Source organism: Puma concolor, chromosome A1, assembly GCF_028749965.1.
Source record: "Puma concolor isolate L17-30 chromosome A1, mPumCon1.1.hap2, whole genome shotgun sequence".
Classification (NCBI taxonomy): Eukaryota; Metazoa; Chordata; class Mammalia; order Carnivora; family Felidae; genus Puma; species Puma concolor.
The window spans coordinates 21932881-21959426 of record NC_141667.1 but is presented as its reverse complement, the minus strand read 5'-3'; the positions used below and the strand labels follow the sequence as shown (position 1 = coordinate 21959426).

The following is a 26546-nucleotide window of genomic DNA, read 5'->3' as shown; positions in this document are numbered from 1 at the left end:
AACTCTTTTTTTTTTTTTTAATTTTTTTTTTCAACGTTTATTTATTTTTGGGACAGAGAGAGACAGAGCATGAATGGGGGAGGGGCAGAGAGAGAGGGAGACACAGAATCAGAAACAGGCTCCAGGCTCTGAGCCATCAGCCCAGAGCCCGACGCGGGGCTCGAACTCACGGACCGTGAGACTCACGGACCGCGAGATCGTGACCTGGCTGAAGTCGGACGCTTAACCGACTGCGCCAACCAGGCGCCCCTGAATACAACTTTTTAGAAAGACTATCAGGGTTATTTTAAGTGAATAACAATATGTGTTTCCTCTCTATGGATTAAGAAATAAGGTGTTCTTTGAAACTTTCAATCTGCTTCCTTAATCTTTCCCTCAATCTCACCAAAATTTCATAAATAAAGAGTTATCATATCTTAAATTTTTGATTCTTCAAAGCACTTTTAATAGTTGGTGAAAGAAAACAGAATTTCACTTGCTGGACAATTTCCACATTGGATCTAAGCTACTCTTGAATTTAAAACTACTACTTAAGAGAAAATTATGTGGCCCATCATGCTAAATTTCATCCCAAAATGGATGTAACCAAATTCTCAGATTTTTAAATCCAGCCATTGAAAAATTCAAAGTTCACATATTACTAAACTTTAAGCATTCTTGTAAGATGAATAGCATATAAGTTTTTAAGTATATTGGCCAAATGAGCCTTCCTTCTGAATCAGTGGCCAGCTGTAAAATTCACAGTAGTTGAAATTTTATATATAAATCTTATAATTGTGTTCACATTGAGGCATTTTGTGACGAGTGATGTATTTTTTCATCAAATGACAGTCTCTGTCAACTTTATCCCTCTCCTCAACCTTGTACAGTCTATTGATTCCAGCACTGTGTTGCAGAATTGACTTGTGAAGTTATGACCCAAACCCACACTTGACAGTGCATCAAAGTTCTGGGGAAAAAAAACAAGATAAATTTACTAATAGTAGGTACTCATATGCTGGTACTGTCTGTTAGAGATTTATTGAGATGCTACAATATCCACTTCTGAGGATGGATGCAATTAAGGGAAAAATAAATTGCTCAAAATCTGTAAAATGTAGAAATGTTAAAGGATAGATTAGCTGACTAATAAAAATTATATAAAATGTCAGTAGATGTTGTATCTGTCTTTATACATTTCCTCTGCCTATTTACCTACATTAGTTCTGATGATGATGTTGATGAAAATCATGATGATGATGATGGTCTCATTAGATTAGGATGACAAAATCATGAACTAAAAATGATTGTTCATTGAGTTATTATCTATCAGGAGATTATGACATACTGAATATCCTGAGTCACAGTGTTGTTGACAAAGGTGACTCTTAGAGGCTTAGTAAACAGAATCCTATTAGAAAAGATAAGCTGTGTCAAGTATGTGGCAGAGTATATGGTCACAGTATTATGCAATAAAAACAATAAATAAATAATTCTGTGACTCACTATTAATGTCCAAGTAACCAAAGCATACATTCTAGAATGTATATTTAGTAACAGGCTCCTTCCTAAGAGGCCATATTTGAAAATCTGATTTTGGCTTTGATGAATATACTTCATATCTCTGATGCTTAATGATGTTATTTAAGCAGCAAACATATGTTCCTTTGGCAAATATATGATGAAAAAATAAAAATAAACTGGTCTTCTCGTGTGACAGATTTAAATGAGTTTCCTACAGAGAAGGATCCATAGCAAGAGGTGTAAGGAACTTCAGCTAGGCCTAATTTTAGATTAACTTGGATGCATTTTTGCTTCTTAGTTTTCCTTTTATAGCAAAGAAAAGATGTCCTAATGAAGATTAGTAGTAAGAGTATGATTGTTTAAGGTGAGAATAATACTCTCCCTTGGGAATGCAGTGGGTTATAGAGATATTTCAGTCCTTTATTAACCTCTTTGTGCAGGATTTCTAACTAAATTTTAAGCATTTGTAACTTTACAGTCCCTAAAAAGATAGATTCAATTATGTGCAATGTGTGTAATATGTGTAAAGTGAAAGATAACATGTTCAAATTGTTGAAATAGTACCTACAGTTAGGTATTCCATTACATCCCATCTTATAGGCATAAAATAAGCACATTGAGTCATTTGAACTCTTGATCCATTATTCCTCCATCAAATCAGATCATAATTCTACACAAACCCCTGGGTACATGATAAGGGTAATTAATTTTTAATGCAAGATACTTTTGATTCACAGGTTCTTATTTATTGGAAACTCTCAGGAAAACGGGGGTAGCTGAGAGTAGAATATGGGAATAAAAATAAAATTAAATCAATGAAATAAGAGATCCTTGTATGAACAAACAATAATTATGGCTCATAAGATGGGAGTATAATTGATGCAAGCCTCTGCAAGTGAGGTTCAGGCAGGGGGGTGGGAAGTAAACCTATTCCTTAACAAAATTTCCTTATAAATTCACACACACACAGACACACACCAATAAATCCTATCAGTGCTGATTTCACTACAATGTTCCTTGACATATTGTTTTAATTCAAATCCCTTGAGTAGTTCAGTAAAAGAAAGGAAATAACCTATGTTAATTACTTTATTAATTATCAATATCCATACTGTTTTATTCAGATTTATTCAGCACAGTGGTGTGTTATGGGTACTAGAGCCAGACTCCCCTAGTATAAGTCTCAATTACCATTGGAAAAGTCCAATGTCCAAAAAATCACGAATAATACAGTTGTGTCAAACTTAGGTGTATTAACTTCCTGCAACAAGGCACACTTCCCATCATGGGGAAGTTGGAAGTAATTTGGTCAGAGAGAGTTAGGATAGGCTTATTACAGAATTTGGGAATATGCTAGGATATTTGGGAAGTGCTTATGAAAGCAGAGATCAGCATTTGATTAGGTCATATCAGGAAATCAGGGCAATTTTATAGATGTATATTATCTTCTATATAGAAAGCTGGAAAAACAGTTTGAGATTGTCTTTGAAAAAGTAACCAAGAAAGAAAGATATTTGGTCATTTTGGGGCTACCTAGTGTCTCTGCTTTTGCCTTATCCATTCACAGCTATTGAGTGAGTTCATCTGATGATGATATTCTGTTCAACTGGTGTTCAGCAGGGGAAACTATAGCATAGCTCTTAGTCAGCAGGCCAGGTACCAGCTGTCAGCTCTCAGACGTGATTTTTATTTTCTCCCTCACCACCTAATAGATGTTTACCTTGGGCAATTTATTTAAACATTGTGAACTTTCATATTTTTCATGTATAAAATCTGAACAATAGCGCCTTCATCAAATAGATTTTTGAGAGTGTGATTTCAGCTATTTTTGTGATTTAAGATATATGCATCAGTTATAAAGGCCTAGGGTGTGCAAGAAGTTTCAAACAAAAATTTTCTTTTTCTCTCCCATTATATATCCATCACAGGTTGGCTTGCAGGGGTTGGGGGTAAGCTCCTGTTGTCTTTATTTGGGGTCCTAGGCTGGGAAATCTTGCCATACTTGGTATGGCAGAGAAAAAAAAGATCACGCAGCAGTTCATAAACGTTCTTCCCAGATAGAGCACACATCACACCCACCCAAATTTCACTGGCTGAATAGCCCCAGGAAACTTAAAGATGGAGGTGGAAAAATTCCAGTGGACTAGGAAGAGAAAGACATGAGCTGTCTCAAAACAGAATGAATGATTACCAAAGCTGTGAGGAGTGCCTGGTCCATGACATGTACTTAATAAATGCTGGATAGAACCATAATGAATGACTGTTATATTATCATCTCTATTTTCCTTCCCTCCATGAGATTTAATAGTAACTATTTATTATATGTAACTTTATTTTCAGATAGATTTTCCAGATGATATAAACCCTGGATTTTTTAATGACAGTATCTTGACAATGACTCATTAAGTAAAATTTTTTGTAACTGTGTTGGGCTTATATAGCTGATTTGCAAACGTAAACATGCTAATGGATTTAAAATACTTTTAAACTTTAGTTAGAGAATATTTGAAATTTGAAACCTAGGAATAGACCATGATTGTTGCTTGTTTGTCCTTCTTTCTTTCTTTCTTTCTTTCTTTCTTTCTTTCTTTCTTTCTTTCTTTCTTTCTTTCTTTCTTTCTTTCTTTTCTGTTTGGCTCTTATTTGGTAAAATCAAATAATCTGTAGATCCATTTTGAAGTTACCAAATGATACACTAGATCCATGTTATGCTGTGACTGTGTATCACTAATTGAAAACATTACCATGGCGATTGCTATAGTAACATTTAAATTGGCATCGGTGCCAAGATCCTTACTATCGATCTGACAGAGTTCATTTCGCAGTGCATTTCAAGAATATAAATGGAATTTTGCTGGTGTTTTTATTCATATAGGCTGAGGAAAAAGAAAAAAAAATATGTATATGTGTTTTAAACATAAAAATATATATTTAAAAACCACACACATTTTAAAAGTAAATATATATGTTTAAAAATAGATTATTAGAGAAATGCTTAAATATAAAAGGTCACAGGGTGCCTGGGTGGCTCAGTCGGTTAAGTGTCTGACTTCAGTTCCCTCATGATCTCACAGTTTGGGGGTTCGAGCCCCGCGTCGGGCTCTGTGCTGACAGCTCAGAGCCTGGAGCCTGCTTCAGATTCTGTGTCTCCCTCTCTCTCTGCCTCTCCCCTGTTCACGCTCTGTCGCAAGAATAAACAAACATTAAAACAAATTAAAAATATATATATATATGTGTATATATATATATATATATATATATATATAAATGGTCATGATTTATATGTGATTTCATACTTTAATATTAGAGTACCTCATATAATTTTCTTCCACATTACATTACTTTTTAAGAAGGAATTCCAAAAATAACATAATATATGTTGGGGCGCCTGGGTGGCTCAGTTTGTTGATCGTCCAACTTTGGCTCAGGTCATGATCTCGTGGTTCACGAGTTTGAGCCCCTCATTGAGCTCTGTGCTGACAGCTCAGAGCCTGGAGCCTGCTTCAGATTCTGTGTCTCCCTCTCTCTCTGCCCCTCCCCTTTTCACACTCAGTCTCTCTCTCTCTCTCAAAAATAAATAAAACATTAAAAAAATAAAATATATGTAATTCAGTATACTGAACATTAAGTATTTAACTTAAATTATTTAGTCAGGGGGCGCGTGGGTGGCTCAGTCGGTTAAGCGTCCGACTTCAGCTCAGGTCACGATCTCGCGGTCCGTGAGTTCGAGCCCCACGTCAGGCTCTGTGCTGACAGCTCAGAGCCTGGAGCCTGTTTCGGATTCTGTGTCTCCCTCTCTCTGACCCTCCCCCATTCATGCTCTGTCTCAAAAATAAATAAACGTTAAAAAAAATTTAAAAAAAATATTTAGTCAGTAAACATATTTTTTTAACCTTGTGCTCTGCATTGAGCAAGATGATTTAATATATGGATGAAAAAAATCCCTATTCCAATTTCAAATCATAATCAAAAATCAAAAATCATAGTCAAAATAGTCATAAGTAACTTAAAAATATCTAACCTTAACTGAACATTTTTCTAACCTTTTAAGAGAATTAGTAGCAATCAATGAGTATTATTATTATTATTATTATTATTATTATTATTATAACTGTTTTACAAAGTAAGTAACTGAGACATAGAGAAGGTTAGTGTCTTACCAAAAGTTATATGACAGCCTTCCAAACCAATTCTAAGTTTATGGTCTTAAAAATCCTTCATGTTAACTCTCTGTCCTTAATGTTATGGATTTAATGATGTTGAAGAACAGAAAAAAAAATCTTTTAAATTTACCTGATAAATTCAAGGAAATATTACAAATTGATAATAAACATTTATATCTAATTAGCACTGTGTTAGTTTTGTAGGGCTGCTGTAACAAAATACAACCAACTGGGTAGGTTCAAACAATTGATATGTATTATCTTATAGCAATGGAGGCCAGACATCTAAATAAAGGTGTTGGCAGGTCTATACTCTGTCCACTGACTCTAGTGGAGAATAATTCCTTATTTCTTCCAGCCTCTGATAGCTTGGTTTATGGTAGCACAACTCCAGTCTCTACCTCCTCCTTCACATGGCCCTCTTCACTCTATATTTGTGTCTCTTCTTATAAGGACCCATTGGATTAAAGTCCACTCTAATTCAGGGTGACTTCATCTTAACTTGATTACATCTTCAAAGACTCTGTTTCCAAATAAGTTCACATTTTTAGGTACCATGTGTGAGGAGTTGACTATACCTTTTTGGCAGAAAGAATTCAACCCAGAACAAGCATTTTCATAGGCTGTTGAAGCAATCATCAGAACTCTTGTCCAAATATTTCTGGATTTCTCTCTTCCAAACACATCATAAGATTGTTTTACTCCCCTACCTCTGAATTTAGACATAACCATGGTTATATTTTGCTTTGCCCACTGAAATGTGGGTGCAAATGTGTCTCTTCTGCATGGGAGGCCTAAGGGCCAACATGGGATTCTCCATGTTTCCTCTGTCTTCTCTTGGCAGTCATGGAGTACGGTGATAGAAGTTCTCCTGCCTTGGGTTCCTGGTGATAAGGTTTATTACAGTCTCCCAGGACAAGAACAGTGGTCATATACTCTGAGCATGCATTTGTTTCTAAAGCTACTGCAATTTTGTAAGTTTTCAATTACTATAGCATGACAGGTACATAAATATCTACTAGAGGTGATATGTTGTCCTAAAAACAATAAGAAATCTTAAAATTTGTAGCATTAACTTAATTCCTGGCTATCCAGCCATAAAGAAAGCCTAATCAGAGGATCAAGAGGTGGAAATTCACTTCATAGAAGAGCGTAATATTTGTCATAACTTGGAACGCAGATCCTGGGCCCAGTGAACTTGTAGCCCTAAGGGAAAATGTGGGAAATCAGAGTAATTGAAGGGCATATTTGTCACCATGCCTGTATTGTCAAAATGCTATTAGAAAACAGATAAATTCAGAGCATTATTGTCAGTTTGATGGCAAAAAATTTGAGGAAATGCAAATGGCATAAATGGACCAACAAGTTGAGTGAAGAGCCAACTTTTTCAATGCTCCTTGTTAAAAAGAAATAATAGTTTGGTTTGAAAATGGATGATTGAAACTTTTGTAGCAGAAAGCAAAGCAAAAGAATGACCGTCATGGCTATTTTCAAACTTCTGAACAGATTATGTCAGCAAAATTAAGGACCCAGTTAAGTGTTTGGTTCTCAATACATCCTTATACCAGATAAATTGTCTCATGTTAAAGACATTAAAACTATGTTTCGTCCAGTAAAACCTAATAAGACTAAGAAACCTATAATGAAGTAGACACAGAAGACCTGTGGAGCAGTGGTAAGAAAATAAATAAATATAGAAAATCTAAGAAGTATGTTTATTTTTTTTTTAATTTTTTTTTCAACGTTTATTTATTTTTGGGACAGAGAGAGACAGAGCATGAACGGGGGAGGGGCAGAGAGAGAGGGAGACACAGAATCGGAAACAGGCTCCAGGCTCTGAGCCATCAGCCCAGAGCCTGACGCGGGGCTCGAACCCACGGACCGCGAGATCGTGACCTGGCTGAAGTCGGACGCTTAACCGACTGCGCCACCCAGGCGCCCCTAAAATCTAAGAAGTATGTTTAAATGGAACATATTTCTATGGAGTGACACTTGACACATGAAACTAACTGGAGCCAAAAAGAAAAAGAGGACTTAGTTTTTAAGAACTGTCTTGCCAGGCCAGATCCAAAACTCTGGGTCTGAGTGAGGTTAAGATGATTCTGGGGCTATCAACTTGCATGGCCAGTAAGTTCACTATGAAATTTGCTCATCTTGCAAAGAGTGATACTATTCACTCTGCCTTCTTCAGCAGTGGTCCATGAAGTCAACAAATATGAAAGAATTCCAGAAAATGAAGAGGCACAAAGACTACTAGATAAGGGAGATCCTCTCAAGAGACAAAACTGGAGAATAAGATCTAATTATGGCTTAATACTCTACTGTCAGAATAGTAGGACAAGCAAACAGGATTTCAAAACAGCCATCATTTTCTGGAGAAACCTTGCACTTATGCTGCCCCTGTGTCACATGCTATCTTTTAATCTCTGGTCATGAGAAGCCTCGTGTAGATTTGATATAGAAACTACTTCATGCTATATTTCTTCCACACTCCCTCGATTTAAACTTGATGACAAGTCTGGATGGAACTTGTGAGTGGTATGTTTGCACATTTTTCTCCAGGAGGAAGAATCAGCCTCATATTTGGTTAATGAGGGCTTGAATTGTCATAATCATCTATGTTATTTACCAGATATTTCTAACTTCTGAGTGTTTGCTAGGAAGGTATTACACCAGTACCTTTGAAGTTAGACAAATTCACCTGATTTGGTCAATGAAAAGGGAATGTAATTGAAGTGTGTAAACTGATGTGTGTGGAGATGTTAAATGAACGTCACTTGCAAAGTTACTTTTTTTTGCCTTGGTAAAGGTGGACGTAGAGAAAGAAGCATGTCTGTCTCCCTTAGCCTGAAATTCTGATAAAGATGAGGTGGAACCATCAGCAAAACTAAAAGATGGCCTACTGAATGGGAGAAGATATTTGCAAATGACGTATTTGTAAAAGGTTAATATCCAAAATATAAAGAGCCTTTACAACTCAACACCAACCCCCCCAAATAATCCAATTAAAATGGGCAGAAGACCTGAATAGCCATTTCTCCCAAGAAGACATATAGATGACCAGCAGTCACATGAAAAGATGCTCAACATTACTCATCATCAGGGAAATGCAAATCAAAACCACAATGAGATACTATCTCACACCTGTCAGATGGCTAAAATAAAAAAAAACAACAAGTGCTGGCGAGGATGTAGAGAAAAAGGAACCCTTGTGCGCTGTTTGTGGGAATGCAAACTGGCACAATCACTGTGGAAAACAGTATGGAGATTTCTCAAAGAATTAAAAATAGAACTACCATATGATCCAGTAATCACACTAATGGGTATTTATCCAAAGAGCGTGAAAACACTAATTTGAAAGTACACGTGTACCATTATGTTTACTGCAGACTTATTTACATTAGCCAAATTATGGAAGCAGCCCAAATGTCCATCGACAGATGAATGGGCATATAATAGTAATAATTATATATACATGTACATATATGTGTGTGTGTGTGTATATATATATATATATTTATATTTATTCAGCCATAAAAAAGAGTGAAACCTTGCCACTTGCAACAACTGGATGGATCTAGAGAGTATAATGCTAAGCAAAATAAACCAGTCAGAGAAAGACAAATACCATATGATTTCACTCCTATGTGAATTTTTAAAAAATTTTTTTATTGCTTTTTTATTGTTTAGAGAGACAGAGAGAGAGAGAGGGGAGGGGCAGAGAGAGAGGAAGACACAGAATCTGAAGCAGGCTCCAGGCTCTGAGCTGTCAGCACAGAGCCCAACATGGGGTTTGAACTCACAAGCTGGGAGATCATGACCTGAGCCGAAGTCACACACTTGACCTATTGAGCCACCCAGGCGCCCCACTCATTTGTGGAATTGAAGGAAAGAAACAAAGGGGGGGGGGGGGGAGAGAGAGAAACCAAAAAACAGACTCTTAACTATAGAGAACAAATAGATGGTTACCAGAGGAGAGGAGGGTGGGGGAATGGGTAAAATAGGTGAAGGGGATTAAGAGTACACGTCTCTTGATGAGCACTAAGTAATATACAGAATTGTTGAATCACTGTAACATACACCTGAAACCAATTCAACACTGTATGTTAACTATACTGGAAATAAATTAAAAATAAAAGAACTTCTGGCCTAAGTGAATTGAAAATGAGATCCTGGGCGGGGGGGGGGGGGGGGGAAGATAAGGTGGAACCATCTTCACTAACTGACCTATGATAAACATGCTGTGTGTGTGAGAAACATTATTTTAATATACCGTTATCATTGCATTAAATAGTCCATTCAAAATTGAATATCCAGACAATATATCATTTATTTTATGGGTATCAGCTAATTTAACTCAAAGCATCCTAAAAATCCACAATAATACAGCATGCACAGCAAGGTAAGTGGAGGAAGTTCAAAGGCATCTGGTAGGACTAGGACAGCTGTGATTTGAAACCAGGCATCCAGGTTCCAAAGTTAATGCTTTCAAACAATAAGCTGTAATAGTATGAGTCTTAAAATTTGAACAGTTTCCCAGGCCAACTTCACAGAAAAGTGAAATCAAGATAGATAAAAGGATATTTGCAAATTTATTTGTCACTAACAAAGATTGTAGCATGTCCTAGGAATTACACGTTAGACCATTTGAATATTTAGAGGCCATTTGAATAATCCAGGTAAAAGAAAATATATATTTATTCGAAAAGCATTGCAATATATTAATTACATAGTGAAGGTTATAGTTTCAATCTAATGGTCAATTTCCAGTCCCCATAGTTTTGATCACTTGGCTTGATGCCACTACCTCTTAATATACTTTCCTTTCTGGCATTAAAAAACCTCCTACTCTCACTCTGTCCTCTCTTCCTATACTCTCCCCTTCACTTATCTTTCTCAGACACAACTAAAACAAGCCAGGCACTCCATTGCTATAGGCTTTTACTCTGGCTGAAAATATTTCCCTTGCATATCTACTTGTATAGTTCCCCTAACTTCAAAGTTTTATTCAAATAACACCTTCCCAATGAGGCCAACCTGGAATTTCACTTCTCTTCCCTTCCCCAGACCCTATATTCAGATTCCCTTATATTGCTCTACTATTTTTCAATAGCACTGAATACTTTCTCTCTACTGTTTTCATATTTATTACATTTATTGGGTAGTGTTTATCTTTTTCTGCTTGAATGTAAGTTACACAAGGGCAGAAGTCTTTGTTTGCATCTCAAGCATCTAAAGTGTGCTATGCATCTGGCAAAAGTAGGCACCAAATAAATATTTGAAAAATAACTGAATGGCTCACTTCTAACAGAGTAGAAGTTCATTCAGACTATATATGTACAATCTTACGAGCTTCCCTAGATCCAGTCTGAGACTTGGATTTGGATATAGGTGATTGATTGAAAATGTGCTTCTCAGGAGACAACTGTAATAAAAGGGAAAAAAGCAGGAAAAAGAAAGATCATAGAGACATATTCTCAGATTGAGTATAGCCTTGCCTGATCCACAGAGAGAAGATTCTGGAATACAGTTGACCCACCTTGAGGCAAAGGATCTATTTGCCCCTCATTGTTACTGATCATAGTGGTGAGTGGAGTAAGTCCCTAGTTTGGTGGTTCTCATCAGTCCGGAAAATTTCTCAGAAGGAGTTAGCTATAAGCAGGTAGCAGCCATACCTAACAACAGCTGGCTAGTAAGTAGACTGGCTTGGTAAACAGTATCCGTGTGGAACACACAGTGTCTACCACAGACTCCAGATTAACACTTTGAATAAACCATGGATGTGCTTATGCCTTTAAAATGGTTACTGTAATAGTTTACAATGACCTTCTCAAATCTCATTTATAGTTTCCCAGGCAAATGCATATTGCTTTATTGCACATTAATAGAATATAATTATTTAATGAACTAATCAATAGTTTCAGCTTGAAGGAAAGGAAGACTATAATTATATATTATTAATCTACTATATTTCAGATTCTTTTTATACACATGATTTTAATCATTTTATCTCTGTATAAGATAAGCTTATGATTCCCATTCCAGATATGATGAAAATAAAACCTAGTTAATAAACTTGCCTAAGCTCATTAAGAGAGTGACAAACTCAGAATTTTAATCCATATGTCCTCCCCATAGGTTTACTGTTCATTCCAGTCTTCTGCCTAATGTTATTACAAAATTACATATTCTTCAAAATTTAAGTCTTTGTTTAAATTTTGTAAGTAGTTCTAAGAAATCTTAACATTGAGTTTATATATTTAAACTGAAAATATATTACATCAATATTTGTACTATTCTCGAACTGAAATTTAGCATCCCTCCCAATTATGTTTATGGGTATTACTACACAGAAGTATTAGAAGTATCTGTGATTTTATCCTCAGTAGGAATTAAATATCATACTAAGTGCTTCGTATGTTCATTTTTTTCTTTGACACCATGGTACTAATAGATGTGCTGATGGGTTTTGTAATTTATTGCATTAATCAAGAAGCGTATATATTATTTAACCAAAATCAGTTTTTAAAATGTTTTGGTAGCTGTATTTTAATAGGATTGATTTTATTTTTAATACTTATGTCTCATATCTTAATTAAGGATTTAAAAACATTATCCTGTAATCAGATTGACAAAAAGTTTCATGAAACAAAAAGACTGAAATTCTTTTTTAAAATCCAAAATATTCTCTCGTGCTCGCCTTGGCAGTACAGGTAGTACAATTTGAACGATACAGAGAAGACTGGCTTGGTTCCTGTGCAGGGAGGACACACAAATTCATTAAGCATTCAACATTAAAAAATAATAATAAATAAAATGAAATCCATAATACCCGTGAATATTTGAAATATTTAATTAAAAATTTTAAAACACTGAATAGTTGAAATATTAACTTATCTATGTCTCCACTGTGAAAATTATTATAAATGTCTGGACATTTATGTTATAATTTGCTCTTCCACAGCTATTTAGCTTCCCTTCTTCTCCTCCAGACTGCCAAGCACATCCTACCACTACACCCTCTTGTCCCCATTTTCACCCCTCCCACTCTAAGACATAAGCAGGCCAACAGTTTTGTCTGAACTACTGGTTTCTAGACCTAACTCAAGGAAGAAGCTCTGTCAAATCAAATACAGTGTTAAATATGGACAATTTTTAGCACTGTGCACTCTTTCTTAAATGAGAAATACTTAGCGTAGGCCGATGCCATGTGAAACACTCATTAATTTGCATTTGACAGACTCTGATGTTCATTTCTGTCACTGGAAGCTGACGTGAAACCACAGGCAGGAAATTCACTTATACCTTCTCCACTAATTAAAAATTTGAGATATAAAAATAAGTTTCTCTTTAATTTCCGATAGATGACATATTATTGAAGAAATTCAAGATGTGATATCGCACACACACACACACACACACACACACACACACGTATATTCATACATAATGGAACATTACTAAGCCATAAAAAAATGGAAGCTTGCCATTTGTGATGGACGCACAGGGATTTTTACTAAGTGACATAAGTCGGACAGATAAATGAAAAATGCTGTGTGATTTCACTTATATGTGGAATCTAGGAAACAAAACAAACAACAACCAAAGCCCAGTAGAAACAGATTCATAGATGCAGGGAACAAAGAAACCATTACTTCTAATGTCAGCGATCTCTTCGGGGTGTTTCATAAATAAACGTTTTTTTTTTATGTATGTAAGACTATATTTCTGGAATGCAAACTCCTCAAGGAGTCTGTTATTCTTTTCACCTAGAAAAATGCCTAGAAAAAGAGTAAGCATTTTGTATATATTTGGTAGAAGAATTAATATGTAGATTGTTCTTATGACTTCATCATGTCATTATATTGCATGTAAGTTGCATGACTTTCTTACCCTTCCCCTTTCATAGACATTTAGTTCATTTCCAAATTTCTCCAATGTTTCTGTCAGAATGTTTACAGGCAACAGATGACATACTCAGTGACTGAGACTGTTTTAATAGACAGTGAGGGCAGTGTTAAAGGCACTAACTAGGGATGGTGGCAAGGCAGAATTCACAGCAGCATAAACTTGTTACCCCTCCTGGATCTACAGGAGGAAGGCGCCAGAGTAGACATTACTTCCGAGAGAGTACCGGTTATTCTAACAGAGCACCAGCTATCTGAAAGAAGCTGTGGCTCATTGTAAAGAAAAGCAACTGCCCATTAAGGGTGTGGTGTGGAGAAGACTACCTCCATCTCCTTCTACCCATCATCTCCTGCCTATTCCTCACACCGGCTAAATTCACCCAAGGACCAGTGAGCCCACTGACACAGTTCCTACAAATTTATCTCCTGCTGCACTGAGCAAAGTAAAAACTGAGAGTGCGTCTGAAGGTGCAAACATAAAAAGGTCCAGTACATCTAATACTAAACAATGCTTTGATAAATATGGTTATGCCCAAGCCTCTCTTTCAAATGCCTAATTTCTTAAGAAACTTTCTTAGAATTTTATTCGTTAAACACTGTAAACCATTCTAAGGCTTTGATCCTTATTCACAAGTTACTTTCAACAAAATTTTATGCATTTTACTCTCATCATTAATAATATTCTTCTTTTTGTATACCAAGGACTATGCCCACCCTGCTATGCCTTAACAGCACTCAGTACTATCCTTGCTTTTTTCAGAATTTTGGCTTTCATTGTCAAATATTAAGCCAGGTAACCTTAAACCTTAATTATAAAATTTGCATTTTCTTACCTTCCATTGAGACTGAAACTGTATTCTAATTTTTGTACTGCATGTGTAATTTCAACCACTCTCATGGATTTAATAACCCTGGAATGCACTGGTGAAACTCAATAGTCTCAGTCAGTCCTGACAATTCCTTAAATTCCAGACTTGAATGTCCAAATGCTTGTGGATTATCTCCACTTGGATATTGAATAAAGCATGTTCTAAATCAAAACCTTGATTCCCTAATTCCTCATACAACCTAAACTTCTCCAGCGCCTCTAATGGGCAAATGGCAGCTCTAATCGGATGTTCAAGCCAAAGCCTTGGATTCATTCCTACCTACTCCACTTCTGTTAATTTCATCCCAATGAGAACATTCACTTATCAGGATTATTTGGATCACCTCACCATTTTCTCTGTCTCCTTTCTTTCCTTATAAAATCTATTTTCCCATACGCCAGTCAGAGTTACCCATTTAACATTAAGTTATGTCAGGATCCTCCGCAGCCACAAACCCTCCTGTGATTTCAATATTATGAAGGTTAAGACTCCTTATCATGGCTTGTAAGACTCTAGAAGTCTGTTGCCTCTTGAATCTCATAGCCTAGAATTATCCCATTGTTCACTCAGCTGTAGGTACATTTATGTCCTTTCTATGACATGAAGGCTTCTAACATGAACATGCTTTCTTCCCCTACCCCTTCCCTGTTAAGTGTTTGCATTTTGTTAGTTCCTTTCTCTGGAACACTGTTCCCATTGAAATCCTCATAACTATCTCCCCAAGTCCCTTCAGCTTTATGCTCAAATATCACCGTAATCTACAATCCCCCTCTTTGATCATATTATCAAAAGTAACAGAACCTCCCCCAACACACATAATTTATCCCCTCTATCTGTTAAACTCACTTTATTTTTCTTAAACTTTATTTTTAGAATAGTTTCAGATTCACAGAAAATAAAGAACGTAGAACATAATGTTCCAATACATGCTTTACCTAGTTCCATTTACTATTAACATATGATGTTAGTATAATATATAACTTTTTATAATAAATGGATCTATTTTGATATATTGCTATTATTGAAGTCCATACTTTATTAAGGTTTCCTTTGTATCTAATAATTTTTCTGTTTCAGAATTCCATCTAGGATATTACATTTCATTAGTAGTCATGTGTTCTTAGGCTTCTCTTGGCAAAGACAGTTTCTCAGACTTCTCTTGCTTTTGATGACCTAGATGGTTTTGGGGAGAACTGGCCAGGTATTGTGTTGGGAGGCCTTCTATTGGAATCAGTCTAATGTTCTTCTGTAATTAGCCTGAGTCTGGCTTGGAGGAGAAGGCCACGGAGGTAAAGTGCCATTTTCCTGATATTGTGTCAAGGGTACTTAACATCAGCTTGATTTTATATTGTTGATATTGACCTTGATACCTGGCTGAGATAGTGTTTCTCAGGTTTCTACACACAAAAAAAAAAAATACATAAAAATAATAAATAATAAATAAAATAAAATAAAAGTACTTGTTTCTTCTGGGGCACTTGGGTGGCTTAGGCGGTTAAGTGTCCTACTCTTGATTTCAGCTCAGGTCATGATCTCAGGGTTAATGGGTTCGAGCCCTGTGTCAGGTTCCGTGCTGGCAGTGCAGAGACTGCTTGGGATACTCTCTCTCCCCTTCTCTCTCTGCCCCTCCCCCCTCAAAATAAATTAATAAAGTTAAAAAGAACAATTGTTTCTTCCAATTTTCATACTATACTCTTTGGAAGGAAGTTACTATGTACATCACACACTTACGTAGTGGGAATGTAGAATCTTCCTGCTTGAGGGCAGAGTTTCTATATAAATATTTGGAACTCATATTAAGGGAGATTTGTCTTCTCTTCCTCACTCATGTATTGATTGAATCATTTATTTATATCAATCTGAATGCATGGATATTTATTTTACCCATGTAATTATAATGTAATATTTTAGTTTCTTGCTCAAATTAATCCAGTTTTGGCCATTGAGACATTTTTTTTTTTTTGTTCTGTGAGCTTTTGAAATACCCCTGTCAATGGTATGTTTTTGGTGTTTGTGTGTTTGTTAAGCACCCCTTTACTTCCAGACCCTGCAAGATGCTCCCAGCTCATCTTGCATGTTTCTTGGTCTAGTCCTAGAGTCAGCTATTTCCCCCAAGGAGCTCTGGTTCACTTAATTGGAAAACTGTATTAGAAACCAAGATCTGGGTGCTAGGTTTATTGGTACTGGGTGGCAATGCGCTAGGCCATCTTGGCTGACAGAAAAACAAACAAATATTCTATACAAACCTGTACATATGCACACATCTATAAATATTTCAATATGTAGCCATCTGTAACTATATCAAAGTATACAACTTTTTCTTAATGCCTCCAATTCTAATCCATCACCACATGAATTTCACTGTTCTCCTCCTTTTGCTTATCTGTAAATTCCCATAACAAGTGTAAGAAGCCGGACTCCCAATATCTGTCATCTATTTACTTAATTGTTCAGTGTCAGTATACATGTGTAGCAGCATGAGACTTGTTAACCTATATCCTCAGGAGAAGCAACTTTATTAACTAGAATGCAGTTTGTTGAGAAAGCTATCTTTTCTCCACTGAATTGCCTTTGCCTTGTTATCAAATATTAGTTTACTGAATTTTTGTGGATCAAATTCTCTACTCTATTCAATTGTATGTGTCTATTCTTTTGCCAAAATCATGCTGCCTTGATCAGTGTAAATTTATAGTAAGTTTTGGAATTGTCTGCCACTTTGTTTGTTGTTGTTGATGACTATTTGTCCTCTGCTAACATTTCTACAAGGTAAGGTACTTTAATTCATTACTGTATCATCAGTGTCTAGAACAGTGTTTGCATGATTTTTTACCAGTTTTTCTTAGACAGTGACTGAATACATGCCCACGATTCATTGGTGCTTCTTTTTAAATACTTACATAAGTCCACTACTTTGTTACTAGTTCTGAAGAATATTTTCATTTCTTTAAACTTTTTTATTTTTTTAAGTTTACTTTTGAGAAGAATATTTTATTTATCAATGATACTGCCTCATTCTCTATAAAGCTTGTTGCTGTCTTTTTTCCCCTCCTTTTCTCACGTATTTAAGAAGTTCACCATGGGGCGCCTGGGTGGCGCAGTCGGTTAAGCATCCGACTTCAGCCAGGTCACGATCTCGCGGTCCGTGAGTTCGAGCCCCGTGTCGGGCTCTGGGCTGATGGCTCAGAGCCTGGAGCCTGTTTCCGATTCTGTGTCTCCCTCTCTCTCTGCCCCTCCCCCGTTCATGCTCTGTCTCTCTCTGTCCCAAAAATAAATAAACGTTGAAAAAAAAATTAAAAAAAAAAAAAAAAAGAAGTTCACCAGATTGTGAGATGTGTTGAGACTTAAGTGCTCTTCTGTCTCCTACAGAAATTGAACTGCTCTTTCCCACATAAAGCCCTCGCTTCATCTGATTTGCTACATTGTTCACAGACTCTCTGTTGTGCTTGGTGAGGTGTTTTTTTGTTTTGCTTTGTTTTGTTTTGTTCTGTTTTGTTTTGTGTTTTTCCTTCAGCTGAAAGTGTTATTGCATGTGCTCGTGTGATAGGATGGTGTGGATTCCCATAGGCTTTCGTATAGCCCAATTTCATACTGTATATTATGTCATTTCCTCATACCAATGTGGAAATGTTTAATCTAGTTTCTAGTGTTTTAAGAACATATTGACTGAAAATGTCATTTGTTTATGACACTATCAAATTCTACCTGCCCCCCACACCAATAATACCTCATTAGCCAACATTTTAAACAAGTCCTGAACATGGACCTCTCTCACTTAGCTGTTCCATCTCTCACACTAAGTTGCTTATAAGGCATATCTACAAATTAAAATATATACAAAATAATACCCCCTAAATTGTCTCCTTTCCCTCCCAGCCCTGTTATATATTGAATAGATATAATAGTATCGGAACAAACTTCAAAGGGGGTATAAAAGGATTATACATAAGTTTTGATCCTTGTGATCCCCATTCAGGGGACCAACACTGGGGAAAAGTGCCTATTCTTTTAATTGAAAGTCAATGCATTTTTCATATATCACAGGGAGTTATCAACCATTATTTATTTTCCTAATCTAGTCTCACTAACCTTATAGATTGTGATTATCTTTCTAAAATTCTGGAAATACTGTCTTTACATCTCTTTATATTATATATATATAATTATATATTTTTATATATGTCTTTATATTCTATTATGTACAATTAAAAATTATTATTTTTTAAAATAATTTATTTAGTTAGCATATAGTGCAACAATGATTTCAGGAGTAGATTCCTTAATGCCCCTTACCCATTAGCCCATCCCCCCTCCCACAAACCCTCCAGCAAACCTCAGTTTGTTTTCCATATTTAAGAGTTTCTTATTTTGTCCCCCTCCCTGTTTTTATATCATTTTTGCTTCCCTTCCCTTATGTTCATCTGTTTGGTATATTAAAGTCTTCAAATGAGTGAAGTCATATGGTATTTGTCTTTCTCTGACTAATTTCGCTTAGCATAATACCCTCTAGTTCCATTCACGTAGTTGCAAATGGCAAGATTTCATTCTTTTCGAGTGCTGAGTAATACTCCATTGTATATATATACACCACATCTTCTTTATCCATTCATCCATCAATGGATAATTGGACTCTTTCCATACTTTGGCTATTATTGACAGTGCTGCTGTAAACATTGGGATGCGTGTGTCCCTTCGAAACAGCATACCTGTATCCTTTGGACAAATACCTAGTAGTGCAATTGCTGGGTCATAGGGTAGCTCTATTTCTAATTTTTTGAGGAACCTCCATACTGTTTACCAGAGTGGCTGCACCAGTTTGCATTGCCACCAACAGTGCAAAAGAGATCCTCTTTCTCTGCATCCTCCCCAACATCTGTTGTTGCCTGAGTTGTTAATGTTAGCCATTCTGACAGGTGTGAGGTGGTATCTCATTGTGGTTTTGATTTGTATTTCCCTGATGATGAGTGATGTTGAGCATTTTTTCATGTGTTAGTTGGCCATCTGGATGTCTTGTTTGGAGAAGCGTCTTTTCTTGTCTTTTGCTCATTTCTTCACTGGATTATTTGTATTTTGGGTGTTGAGTTTGATAAGTCCTTTATAGATTTTAGATACTAACCCTTTATCTGATATGTCATTTGCAAGTATCTTCTCCCATTCTGTCAGTTGCCTTTTAGTTTTGCTGATTATTTCCTTCGCTGTGCAGAAGCTTTTTATTTTGATGAGGTCCCAGTAGTTCATTTTTGCTTTTGTTTCCCTTGCCTCCAGAGACGTGTTGAGCAAGAAGTTGCTGCAGCCAAGGTCAAAGAGGTCTTGCCTGCTTTCTCCTCTAGGATTTTGATGGCTTCCTGTCTTACATTTAGGTCTTTCACCCATTTTGAGTTTATTTTTGTGTATGGTGTAAGAAAGTGGTCCAGGTTCATTCTTCTGCATGTCGCTGTCCAGTTTTCCCAGCACCACTTGGTGAAGAGACTGCCTTTATTCCACTGGATATTCTTTCCTGCTTTGTCAAAGATGAGTTGGCCATACATTTGTTATCATTGTTATTTTGATAGGACACTGGCAAAACCTGATTCAAGAGCTTCTCTTTGATATCAGTCTATACTGCCAGTTTTCTAAAGACCTAAAACTAAATATTTAAAGCTGAGAGTTTACTTATGTTAACTATTCAGAAATCCTTATACAAAGCTGGCAGCTTTTATTTCTTCCAACAATTTCTGTTATTTCTTGAAATCATGTACAACATCATTCAGGTAAGTGTAAAATCTCAAATTGTAATGTGACAATAATTGAATATGAGGTTGTTGAAAAAAATCAATAAATGATTTTAGAGATCTTAAATATATATTGAAAGATATGATAACCCAATAATCAATTACATATATTCATATGTATGCCCACAGACATTTAGATAATAAATGGAAGAATCATCAATTACTGTGAAAAATAGACATGTTAAAACATATAGGCCTAAATAGTTCCTTGATTATGTAAGACTAATTTTAATGTCTATTTAAATTCATAGAATTTGTTCTTTACATTTGTGTCACTTAAATGAGTTGTCAGACTTGTCTCTCCAACTGATATATACATCGATATCTATCTATCTATCTATCTATCTATCTATCTATCTATCTATCTATGTAAAACAAAACACAATGCTATGTTGGAAAGATCACTGGCCAAGGAATCAGATAACATGTATATGACTTTTGCCCAAACCATAAAATAATTGTGTAATCAGAAACAGCTTTCTTCATTTCTCTTATCCTCATATATCTTACTGAAAAATTTTTAAATTATATGACCAAATCCAAATTTTCTAAAAAGATAAATGGTTAATTTATGTGGAAGTACTTTGTTGATTACAAACAGTATAATAAGATATAAGTATACAATTATGTTATAGTTACATTTCATTTGAGAAATTACCTGAAAGACATGATTGGAATTATTGAAATACTTTATCTGAGTTTACACTATAGGGATAAGAAATAATGATATAATTTAGTTTAGATGTGGATTTTATATACTGAACATCCTACTTAATTACAATAATGCACAGTTTTTTTTTTTTTTTTTGGATTCACAAATAGCCAACAGCCTTTTTTCACAAATGCAATTGAAATATAATTATGGGAACAAGGGAATAATAATAAAACAATTTTCAGTTTTTAAAGTTAACAAGATTCAAGTGAATTCCCTGATTACAAAATCAAAGTTAAAGCAAATTTAAAATATTGTACTTTATAATGCATCTGATGGTATTTATTTATCAACAAAAAATATGATTAAAATGCAGAACATTTAAGGCTGATAGAGATAATTAAGCATAGAAAATTTAGTAATCAGCTTGTTGCTATTGAATGAATAAAGGATAGGAAGAATTTTTAATAAACCCCATGAGATAAGAGCTTGCTAACTTTAAAACAAAGTTCAATAAAAAACGTTTTATAATGTGCACTTTTGTCTAAAAGCAGAGGAATGTGCGGGTGTTAAAATGGCCACAGGAGGCATACACTATTATTCCTAAATGTGAAAGAATTATGCTAAGAATTATGAGGAAAAGAATCTACTTAGTGAAAGGGATTCAAGTTCAAACAAACAGTCTATAATTTATATGAATCATGTTCTAAAGTTCATATTTAATCCCACATTATGCAAATGTTTATGCATATTGTCTTATTTTACTGAAAAAATGGACTGTAGTCCATTTGTTGGGAAGAAAACCAACAGAGTTCTTTTTTTTTTTTTTTTTTTTTTTTCTTCAACGTTTATTTATTTTTGGGACAGAGAGAGACAGAGCATGAACAGGCGAGGGGCAGAGAGAGAGGGAGACACAGAATCGGAAACAGGCTCCAGGCTCTGAGCCATCAGTCCAGAGCCCGACGCGGGGCTCGAACTCACGGACCGCGAGATCGTGACCTGGCTGAAGTCGGACGCTTAACAGACTGCGCCACCCAGGCGCCCCAACAGAGTTCTTTTAAGGGCATATTTCCTCCCAGCTGAGCTCTTTCCTTATCTCTATTAGCTTGTTTAGGCAATGTAATATTAAGTCAATCTCACTTGTGATCCCAGACTCAAATTGAGGATTATCTATTTAGGCGTTAGTCAACTAATTTTATAAATACGTATTAAGCACCTACTATACATCAATAACTATTTTATGCAGAATACAGTGACTTACAGAGTATCTCACCACCATACAAGTTACATCATAACTAGAAAAACCCATCAATAAATACATAATCCACTAAAACGAAAGAGATCATTAAAATCATGGTAAATACTATATAGGAAATAAATGGATGGTATGAAAGAAATCAATAAAGACTGAAGTGGGGTAGGGTGGTTTTGAAAAAGTTGTTATAGAAGACTCCTCAAGAAAGCAGAATATGATGGAAAAACTGAAAATAATAAAACGGAGATGGCTATGGATGAACCAAGTAAGACCGTTCCAGGTCACACTGGGAGGAAAGAAAGACCCTGAATAGGGCAAAAGCAGGTGAAGGAGGCCCCAGGTGCGCGCACGTGGAGCATCATTATCTAGCAACAGTACAATTCATACCAGGAGCACTGACATCAGTCCAACAGAATTCAAATCCTGAATGCCTTCCACCTTTCCCACAGGTGTCTACCACCTTGTGATAACAGCAGGCTACTTAAACAAGCAAAGCCTCAGTTTGCCCCTTTGTCCAATGTGACATCCCTTCCTGGTAATATTTCCGTGATGGGAGTTAAAGAAACGATGCTTGAAAAAAGACTCAGAAGTGTCTAGAACACAGAATGTACGTTAAGATAAATGTTGGTTGCCAGCCTCACAGATGTCAGGGGGCTATTTCTGGAGCAGTGCAGCCCAAGGCAAGGGGGTACCTGGATTTAATTCTCAGTTCTTCTGGGTCTGCTTATATAAACTTGGGCAAGCCAATTAACCTCTCTGTGCCTCAGTTTCCTCATCATAATATAAGGGATTATGGAAGAACTCATTTTAAAGAGTTGTCATAAATATATAGATTGAATTAGTAGGACAGCGAATCATTTAGCTTCCTACGATTAATATGTTAGTAATAGTACCAGTATAAAAGTGGCCAAAAATAAGAAAAATACTTGATTCTTCATTTTCCTAATAGATCATCTTTTATAAGAGGTGTCCCTGCTCTAAGCGACACCACAAAAATGGCACAATAATTTACTCAACACACAAACTAATAATCTAAAAGCTATACTTTATGTATCTTTTTTCACCTTCAATATTTAGAACATAAGCAGGTAGCATCTACTCTTATTGATGTGTCAATACTTGGATTGTATTCATGCCTTAGGTCCATTTCTCCAGAGTTGGATCCTGAAGCAAGGATTAGTATACAATTGATTAGTTAACAAATTGCTTCCAGGTCAGAAAGTGAGAAAGAGCATGGGAAAACAGAATCCAAACAGGGTGTGATTTCAAAGTTTCAGTCTCGCATGAGTCTGTAGGGGAACTCTGGGATGTAAATAAAGTGTGAATTTCCACATTTTTGCACCTGTTAGACAATGGCTCAGGGATTTCATGGGAGATGATTGTAAACTTGTAGGCACTTTAGGCACTCTGTGCGTGTGAGCAGAGTGGTTCCAGTAGCCAAAGGAAGTCCTCCAAAGAGAGTTGCAGGTGCAGGTCATTAGAGGCAAAAGCCTGAAAAAATTTTAGTGCATGTGGTGTGTGTGTGTGTGTGTGTGTGTGTGTGTGTGTGTGTGTGTGTGTCCATATTAAAGAATGAAGGGAACCTGAGCACAGTGTCAGTGTCCACTGGAAACCACTTCTCCATATGCCACTGCCATCTTTTTCTTAACTTGAGAGATAGACTCTAACTGATCTCCCCCTTAACCAAATTTCTTGCTTACCCTCTAACCTACTTTCCACTCTGCAGCCAGATTGATCTTTTCTAAACATTTCATGTTAAAAATCTTCCAACTGATTTCCATTGCACTGAAAATGAATGCATTTTTTTTTTACTCTAGCTTATAGAGACCTATGGGATCCTGGCCTCTGCCTAAGTCTCTGGCTCCACCAAATACAACTTAACTTTTCTGCTTAAACGCTTATTTCCATCTAGAGTGGGCATCACAGTTAGAACAGACCACAGGAAATGAAGAATGCTCTCTAATTTCTCTTGCAAGAGTGGTCAGTAAAAATGATGGTGAAAAGAGATTTCCCACTGGGGGGAAAACAGGTGGCCAGTGTGGTCAACTAAGGAATTTGTTGTATTTTATCAAAGTGAGACACCAGCTGTTCTTGAGATCCTTCAGCTGCTCATTTCCTACTGCACCATCACTGTTCAAACCATTCAGGGCATGTTCTGAGCTAGTGGCCACCAGATGGTACTTTTCCATTGCACTTTTTCTAAGCACTTATTGACTCTGTAGTTTTCTGATATTTATTTCAGAGGTTTACATCTGTTGTGGTTAAATTTACCAAGTTCCTATAGTTTCCAGGATTACGAATAGCCACAAAGAGTACTAAGAAAGACAAGTACCTGAGATTTCAGAGTCAAAAAGTAATGTGATTTTAATTTCTCTCATTTTGCAGTGTGAGGATTTGTGATTATATATGTGTATTTTGTTAAGTAAGAAGTTTTTTTTTAAATAATAGGTATGGAAATTAGAGTACATGTGTGCTGGACAGAGCCAATAGCTGTGGACCATAGCAAGCATCCGTACCATTATCTGCCAATCACCATTCCTTTCTGATATATGACTATGACTATAGTGGAAGCAACCATGGATGATGATGATGATGATGATGATGATGATGATGATGATGATGGCGGCATTAACATGTTGACAATTTGTATGCTAGCATTATGCTAACTTCTTTACATATATTATCTTTTGTAAAACATTGTTTAAGGCTGTGTATCTAGTTCCAATACTTACTACTTGTGCATTTGCCAGATTACTTAAATTCTTCACATGCAGTTTTCTCATGGGTATACACTGTTGTAGAAATAAAATAAAATTTTTGTGATACCAATAAGTATTACTTTGTATTCCTAAAGGTTTAAAATAAAATTAATAACAATGTTTTGTGAGTCAGGTAATAATTATTCTACCTTTCTAGGAGTAAGTAGTTGAGACCAAGTAAATATCACCAAATCTCACAGATAATAATGGAAAAGCCAAGTTGGAGGCACATGTTTGACCTTTATGCCTTGATAACAACAACTGACTCCAGAGACTTATGGTCCAGTGTTGGGCATCTGGCCTAAGCCAGGTAAATTAGAGTCCATTCCCACAATTTTTCAAACTCAAATTAGAAAATACTGTCAGTTGCTTTCTGGATTGGAAGATGTTAAATCTGAACTTTATATATTCCTATATGCCATCAGGTCAAGGAGGCTTAGTTGAAAGCAAGAGGAGAGAGGGGTGAGCAAGAGAGAATAGTATTAAAGTACCCACGCCCCTAATTCCTGTTTTCATGAGCAGAAAAGGCCCAATTGCTTCTTTGCTCCTTTCATTTCTTCCTTTCCCCATTTAGTTTGATTTTATATTCCAGTGAATTCTTCCTTTGCCTACATTAGCTTGAGATGGGTTTCTATTGCTTACCAATATCATTACCATTAGCAGCATCATTATTAAGATTTCACATCTTCTGAATGTTTCCAAATGAAACCAATTTGTTTTGCTAAAAAACAAAATTAATTCTGAAATACCAAATGAACTAGTGTTTTTTTCACTTCAAGAAAATTCAACTTACCGTATCAACAGAGAGACAGTGTTGCAAAATTCTCTATCAAGTTATCTCATAGCTAAGACGCCCATATCAAATTTTACCACATCAGTTTTGTGCACTCATTTTTCCTATTATTTTAGGAAATAAATATGTGTTGTTGTTTTTAATTTTCAGGTAAAGTGTGTCCATTTAGAGCATGCTCTTTTCAGCCTCAAGTAAATTTGAGTGAGTTATCAACTGACTGTCAGGAAAAATACAGTTATCAATTATAAAGGATCAACATAATATGGTGTTAGGTATTGCAGGACATAATCCAAAGTATATCTGGTACAAGTTAGTTTGCCTTGAGGAAATACCTTATCATGGTACAGAAGAACAAGGAGGAAGAAGACGAAGAGGAGGAAGAGGAGAGGGAAGAGGAAAAGGTGGAGGAGAAGAAGAAACAGATTGTAAAAGTTGATAGCTTGTGCACTGAAAACAGTGTTACTAAAGGTATATAAGCTCATATATATGTATATATTAATAAATACACTAGTTTTTATTAGTCTTAAAGACTCAGGAACGTTCAGTATGATCCTTGGTATATTGTAGAGCTTAATTTTTTTTCAAATACTTGGTATTTTAAATTACAAATATGTTCTCATTTATATGCCGCAATATAGTGATATTAAAGTCACCTGTTAAATTTCTGTTTAGTTTATCTGTGCTACACGTCTCCTCACCTCGCTCTATGATATGTGAGCTATATGATGTGATATGTTTAATGATAAGTTCACTGATGTAACATGGAAAAATAATGTATATATATTATTTATAAAATCTTAATATTTAAAAAAGTTTTATAGTTTACAGGTTATGTGAAAATGAAACACAACCTAATAAGCCATTTTTCTCTCTCTAG

The 26546-nt window shown here is 35.8% G+C and overlaps 1 protein-coding gene and 1 non-coding gene across 3 annotated transcripts in view; both read left to right on the top strand.

Annotated features, from left to right (window-relative positions):
• Positions 1 to 26546, top strand: part of CDH9 (cadherin 9) — a 143917-nt gene that overhangs the window by 21464 nt on the left and 95907 nt on the right. The gene's annotated exons all lie outside the window — the stretch shown is intronic.
• LOC112861834 (U6 spliceosomal RNA) lies at positions 12359 to 12465 on the top strand. Its single transcript, XR_003223721.1, has one exon. It is a non-coding gene; the product is annotated as a U6 spliceosomal RNA (small nuclear RNA).